The 8,116-nt window shown below is 33.3% G+C and overlaps 1 pseudogene; it reads left to right on the forward strand.

Moving 5' to 3' along the window:
* The first annotated feature begins 3,506 nt into the window (after window positions 1-3,506).
* On the forward strand, window positions 3,507-4,676 carry LOC123246582 (annotated as a pseudogene).
* The last annotated feature ends 3,440 nt before the right edge of the window (window positions 4,677-8,116 follow it).

Below are 8,116 nucleotides of genomic sequence, written 5' to 3' on the forward strand. Positions count from 1 at the left end.
CAGATAGTGGAATCAGAAAATGCTCATTTTAAAGGGAGATTTATAGCTATTTTGTTTTGATGATCCTTCTACTAGAACTAGATCCCTTATGAGGGATCCAAATTTCATATCTCCCTTACTCCTTAGCAGAATGCACACAATGCTCATTTATGTATTTATTATTTTGTAACATTGTGTTGTATTACACTATACTACAGAATGTTGCTTTTTAAATATTAATCTAATTATATTCTGAAGAAAGTCAACTTTTTTTGATTCACCTAGGTTTCTGATTATATTAATCAATGTTTTGAATTTCTTAAGTTATTTCCTAAATAGTAGAGTGATCCTTACTACAGATTCATAAAAGACAATACAAAAAATATCTGGAAAGAGATTATTGAGTCAAGGAATTGAGGATGAACACTAGTAATTTTTTAAAAAAATGTACTGACATTAAAGCAGGAATGAAACAGCTATAATTTAATCCATCATTTTCCTTTTATAGATGAGGAAAACTCTCTTATGCCCAGAGAGGCATATGGACTTTCTCAAGAGCACAAAAGTATTGAGTAATAGAGTTAGGACCAGAAGCTATTTCTCATGACTTCTTGGCCTAATGCTTTTTCTATTACAAATTGTAATTGTTTGTATTTTAAGATATCCTTGTTTGTGCCTTGTGCCATTAATAATGTTTGCTGAAAAAAAGAACAAAATAACATGAAGGAAAGAGTGAAAATAGCTGAGCAACCATTCTGAAAAAACTGAAGGGATATATATATATATATATGTGTGTGTGTGTGTGTGTGTGTGTGTGTGTGTGTGTGTGTGTGTATAAATTAAAAAAAAAATATATATATATATATATATATATATATATATATATTTCTGTGCATTTTTCCTGGTAGTTTTAATGAGTCCTTGTGGCCAAAGTGACCAACTTTCTGATGATGACACTAGTCCTCCAATGACAGGCACAGTCTGACTAGATTCCATTTATTTTCAGTTTGGTAGAATCTATCAAATATTGTGTTCCACCAACCTAACCTTCAAGAAACCACAGTCACCTCTAGATACCTTAGAGAACTGGGAAGAGGAATTATGTGGAAGGTACCTTATTAAATTTCTTCAGGATCTCAACCTTTGGTTTTTGATACCAAAGATGACAACATGAGAACTGCAGAGACTTGAAATGTATCCTTCCACCATCAGTGTTGTAAAACCTGATGAGTTAAACAACAAGTGTCAATGTACTCAGATTCTAAAAGGCTGGACAGTCCCTGGGTGCTAGTATTTATGCATTATGTTTGCATACTCTTCTTATGAATATTATCTCATTTTTCCACTCTAAATAACTGAGAGTTAGGCATAATTATATTCTTATTTCAGATTGAGAGTCTGGGGCTCAGATCATCTAAATGAGTTAGTTTCCCAAAGTCACAAGGCTTCTAATCTAATTCTTATTAGGGAATCTCGACTCCTAATATGGTGATTTTACCAATGCCTCTGATTTATATCTGACTGCATCTCACCTAGCATCTTTTGGAGTCCAAGAAAGAACCAACTTGTCAAGTTTGTAGTGGAATTCAGTGATTTCTACTTGTCCACACAGAAAAGAAACATAAACCATTCTTTTCAATATAGCTCTTGTTAACCTTGCTGAGAAACTAGAATAGCATTTTTCACCAAAAAACTGTGCACAGCAGGTAAATACCATGATGATATTTTCTCAAACATTTCAAAATTTGTTAAAAGGAAGCACAAGCCAGTATTTTACTTGTCAATATTCTGCATATTTCTTTTTTATGTGTGAATATAGAAAGAACAGTGAAAAATAGACTTGATAAGAAAAGACTGACCCATCTATGATTACGGAAAAGGCATCTCTAACAAAAAAAGTATTTTTATAGATAATGATTGCCTCTCAGCAAATTACTTTATGTTCATCAGTTGGAATTCCATTTATGTGACAGTAGGGATTTTTAATGTAATCACTGAAGTAGAAATCCATAAATTTCCTGGTGATTTATTTCTAAAAGAATTTTGAGAATTATAATTTGTGCTAAAGAGAAATGAAGTAACCCTGAATTTAGCATTTACAAAAACAATTTTGAATGGCAAATTCAGGTCTATAGTGTCTAAATGATGCCAACTTTTTGTGTGTGTAGATACATAGATGCATACTTAATTTGTTGATAAGTCAAATCTCAGTATTTATTTTTAATCACAGGCTAAATTATTATACTTGGTAGAATGAGGATGGAAAAGCAAAGGGAGTAAACAGTAATTTCGATTTGGTTCTTCTGAGGGGCAATAGAAAATTTGTCATTTTTTGGTATTTTATGTATTTTCCCATTTCTACATATTAAATAGTATATTTCCTAGAACCAACAATAAGAATAGGAGAAGCAGATTTTATTTAGCATATTATGTTCGTGCATGATAACATCAAGCATTTTCTACTTTTATAGGACCCACAGTTCTATAGCATGACCAGGAATTTTATTTTGTCATTTCAATACAAAATAACAATATTGGTCAATATAAATAAATATGTTAAGGTTTGCAAAGTTCTTAGCACACATCATTTCATTTGATCATACAAATAGCTCTATACATCACATAATACAATTATTCCTATTTTACAGATAAGGAAATTGAGACTAAACAAGTGAAGGAATTTACTCAGTGCTACTCTGGCCATTAAGTGTAAGAAATGGAACTCCAACTTAGATATTTTTTTTCTCATTCGAAATCCACTGTTCTTTTTATGTAGGATGATATCACTTTATTGCTTGTAAGAAGTGTAATGCACTTCTAAAATCACTTACATGTTCAAAACTGTCATAATTTTATAAGTATTTTAAGTCATATATGTATATGTGTAGATATATTCCCAATATTTTCATATTTCCAAATAACATTGGAAATTTCTAAATGTAAAAAATATAGCTTCTATTGCCTGTGGACTCCTTTTCTTATCCTAAAACACAGTCAATGTTCTACAAATCTTGTTGATCAATAAACTGCATTGGTATCTTATACTTCCTTGTTTCCAGAAGCTACTTTAAAGGCTGTAACCCAGAGGTTAGAATGCTGCTTAGCTAATAGATGCTCAAATGAATATTTGATGATGACGAGGATAATTATGATGATCTGTGACATTTGTGGCCTAGAGCAATTTGGTCCATCACTATGGCAATTGTCATTAACAATTATAATTACTCTTATAAACATTTTTCATAGTGACTTCCATATAACACAATTAAGTAATTAGTCCAAGGAGTACTCTCTTCATTTTACAGATAAAGAAACTGAGTCTCAGAAGGAATAAATTTATTGCCATTAATCACCCAGTACATTTCACAACCAATATAAACCTAGGTCTTCTGACTTCTAACCCACTGCTCTTTCAACATCTCTTTGGTCTCTGAAGAAATGATTTTGTATCCCTTTGTGGATGTAATACAAAGGTTGTAGGTCTACTCAGCTCATCAGTAGCCTTTCTTATTCATCAGGAGTCACCTATGACCCTTGATTCCCCAACAAAGTCAGAAGCACCTCTTGGCACAATTTATTCCTGTGAGGGAGTCTTTCAACATAGAAAAAGTGGAGATCATCGATGATATCCAAAGAAACAGGACCACCTCAAACTGCATGACCTTTACCAACAAAGATTGCTTAATCAGGAATACTACAAAGAATCAAATTGCAATGAACCCCATGAATGCAGTCTTTGATGCAGTCGAATGGTCAGACATGAAGCATTAGCTTTTCACTGTGGTGAATAATACAGGTAGGTCTGAGGTACAAATGGAGTACAAAGGGAGACAAAAGGTTTCTATTATGAAGAAATATGTTCTATGGACTTGGCCAAGATGAAAAAAATTGCTAAGATTTACTTTCAGAAGACTGTCCCAAATGCTGTCACAATACTAGCCTACTTTGACACTTTCCAGGGTCATGTTACCAAAGATGCTGGAACACTCTTGATGTGCATTAGGTCATCAATAAGCTAACTGCTGCTATTCTATTGCTCATGGGTTGAACAAAGAAAATTGGTGCCAATAAAAATGCATTGATCTTTGAACTTGAAAATGACACTTTTGATGTCTTCATTCTTACTATTGAAGATGACATCTTTGAAGTCAAGTCCATATTTTGGGACACCTACTTGGGTAAAGGATTTTGATAACCACATGATCAACCATTTTTGAGTTCAAGAGTGTATTTAAAGAGGACATCAGTGAGAACAAGAGGGCTGCCATCTGTGCACTGCTTGTGAATGTGTCAAGTGCATTTTCTCTTCCAGTACTTAGGCCACTATTGAGAAAATATTGACTTCTCTACCTTTTTCCCATTTTGAAGAGATTAATGTTAATTCTTTACATGGTATATTGGACCCTGTGGAAAAGACCCTAAGAGATGCCAAAATAGATAAATCACAGATTTATGGCATCATCTCAGAAGGTGGTTCTACTCAGTTCTCCCAAATCTAGGGACTCCCAAGGACTTCTTCAATGTCAAGGAGCTCAACAATAGAATCATCCCTGATGAAGTTGTTATCTATGGTGAGACTTCTTTCTTAACCTCAAGAAAAATCCGTGAATGTGCAGGGCTTGCTGCTATTGAATATTATTCTTCTTTCCCCTGCTTTTGAAATTTCTGGTGGAGTTATGATAGTTCTGATCAAATGAAATGCCACTATCCCCACCAAGCACATGCAGAATTTTACCATTTATTTTGATCTGTGCATTCTTGCACTTGAATGTATTCAGAGGGAGAGAAATGAATAGCACTGTACTTCATCAATAATGAAAACAAGTAGAAATACAATTCTTTTGCTGGAAAATAAAATGTATTTAAAATTGGCACACACAAATATAACATCAAGGGTATGTGAACAACCAATCAGATGTTATGAATATGTGTCACACTTCTGCGCAGTAATTATTTTTTTGGCAATCTTCAAAAACAACCGTACAGCCTCTTTTAGCCACTACCATTCAGTCTTCCCCAATTCTATCCTCTCCCCTGAATGGCCTCCAATAAATTCATATATATGGATCAGTACCTCAGGATTGTTATAATCAGTAAAAGGCAACTGAAGAAACCATACAGGCAAAATTCTATGTTCTTCGCATGTATTTACCATCTAGTACCTAGATTACCTTATTGTTGTGGCAGTCACACTAAGCATGTAAATTCTGCACTCTGAAGCAATGACCTTTGGTCCCCTACCCCTCTTGAACTTAGATAGATCCTCTTGAGTTGCACAGGATGGGATGAATGAGTATGGACAAGCTATGGTGTACATCGCTGAATTTATTACCTTTTCTACAAAACCCAAGTCTCTTAATTTCCCTACTTTTCAAAGGGCACTAATATCCTTTCAGCTACTATATTTGTAACTTCAGCATCCTCCTTGGTGCCTTTCTCTGCCATACTCTACATATCTTGTCATTCTTTTCCTTCAACACCATTTTTTAATCCATCCCCTTCTCTCCACTCATATAACTACCACTCTCATTCAGGTCTATGGAACCTCTCTCATATACTATTGAAAATACGTCTTAATTAGTTTTCTTGCCTAAAGTGTTTCCTCTCTCCAATCCATACTCCATACAGCTGCCAAAATGTTATTCCTAAGACCCCAGTTTGAGTATTTCACTATCAGATTCAGTAAACTCTGGGAGCTCCCTATTGCCTCTCTATTAATTATCATTTCAACCATATCATCTTTATTTTTTAAAATATGCTTTTGGTATGAGTTTTATAATATATAGAAATATGTGTATATGATTTACAAATAAATATGCTTTTATTTATTTATAAATAAGTTTATTTATAAATAAATATGCTTTTTTTACTGATGAGGCACATGATAATTTGTAGGCTGAGATAGTACAACATGAAAATATCATTTAAATATTAACTGTATAAATAAACTTGATTAGCATGTTTGCCCAATGGTAATGGAGAAGTGTGGTGTGAAAGCAAATATGGTACAACACATTGCAAATAAGGAATTATACAGCAAAAGAGGAAATACACATTTATTACTAACATACCATGTGCCAGGCACTATGATAAGTACTTTATAGATGTTATTTGATCTTGACAACAACCCTGCAAAGTAGAAATTGTCTAAAGGATATCCTCAAAGGAATGAATAGCCAAAATAGAAAGAGGAGGGACAATCATATAGCTTAATCTCTGGAGAGACTACATCCTTAATTTATGTCTGCAATATAAAGAGAATACAAGAAGGATATCTCCACCACAGCCAACCACTTACCTCATCCCTTTGGTGGATTTGGGAGGTTTTGTAGAATCGGTAATTACAGGAGGGTTGCAATTTGAAGGAAATACCCCCATCAGTGAGATTTCAGATTCCCTGCGGTAGGAATGTTTTCTGGTTCCTTGCGTCCAAGGATTCCGATTGCTGCCAAAGCTAATATTCATTGAGATGATTATAGTGAATTATTGAGAATCTATTCTAAACATATTTTTTTCATACTATCTTTTTTCAAATTGTGCATTTCTGTGTATATATGTATATATGTGTGTATATATGTACATATATATAATGTCTTTTATTTCTCTTTCAATTCTCATACAATACTAGAAATTGTTTTGTTGTGAATGGATTTTTTTTTTGAGAGGGATGGTGGTGGTTGTAGAAGCATTTATTAATTGGGTTTTGTTTTCTTTTAAAGGATAACAATAATTTTGATGTAATTGCTTTGATATCTTAATGAAAAGGGTACAGAGGATATAAATGAAGCATAATTATCCCATATAACCATATATTGATTCCCACAGAAGATTTTGCCTCTAACTCTGTATCTACCTTAAGCATTTTAGCAAAATTAGCATATTCTGCTAAAGATAGGCATGAATGCTTCACATATTGACTTCCTTTGGAGGAAAGTGTTAGCTACAAGCTGGGAGCACACACTGCTGAAAATGCTTGCTAATACTGTTGAATATTGCATTACAGTGGAATCCACTTAATTGTCATATCCCAATGGAATCCAAAATGTGCTGCTTAAGTGTTTACCAGGATAATCAAAGAGTCTCTGTAATATGTGGAGCTGTAGGATACTCATTCTTGTTTTTGGAATTGCTTTCACAATAAGTAATACACACAGCAACCAAACATTTAAAAAGAGACTGCATAGTAAGGTAGAAGTGATTCATTTAGCACCCCACCTCCAACTGAAAAAAAAAAAAAAGAAACAGCCTGGAGGGATCAAAGGTTTATTCTGCTAAAATGGAATGGGAAAATTTAATTCAACTGTTTATAAAGACAGGACTTTCGGATACTACTGTTAGAAAAAGGGATTTGTGCATTTCTTGTGTTCTCAAATTAAAATGATTCAAATTAACCATATGCAATTCAGCTGAGATTTTATCAGAAAAAAAATTGTCACCTCAGAGGTAACATGACTAGCCTGTTTGGTATTCTAACCTCTAGTAAGTTTGTTTATTTAAAATGAATATCTTTTAAAATACTGTTCAGCTTGAACAGCTAAGGAAACACTATTGAAATCGACCAATATAGGAAATCAAAAAGTAATGGGAAGATTATAAATGATTGTAGTCCTTTGCTCTCCAAAATTATCTCATATGGCCAACTCAAATCATAGTCATCATAGTCTCCAATCTGTCGAATCACTGGAATTTCTTTTACTCTTATCTCATTCATACATATGAGTGTTTGAAAATTTTACTGAACATCCTCAAAGAATAATTTACAATGATTTGACTTTGTTTTCCTAAATAGTGTATGTGGAGAAATTTTTGCAGTGAATATCCCATGTATAATGACCTAAAAACATATTTACTTAAAAAAATTCCCTCTGTACTCCACCCAGAAATTTAATAGAAGAGCAATTCACCATTATTAGCTTATGTGACCCCCAAATGATTGAGAACACTTCTGGCTGGGTAGCTTGCAGTAGGACCACACAAAATCAAGTCATCCCAGATGAATACTTTTTTTAAGTTCAGTTGGATTTCCTTTTAAATCTGCTATACAGATGTCTTAGTATAACTTTAATCATATAAGGCACATCATATTTCCTGAAATTAAATACAATATATGTGCATCATCCTTTATAAAATATAAAAT

The sequence above is a fragment of the Gracilinanus agilis genome, chromosome 4, assembly GCF_016433145.1.
Source record: "Gracilinanus agilis isolate LMUSP501 chromosome 4, AgileGrace, whole genome shotgun sequence".
NCBI lineage: Eukaryota > Metazoa > Chordata > Mammalia > Didelphimorphia > Didelphidae > Gracilinanus > Gracilinanus agilis.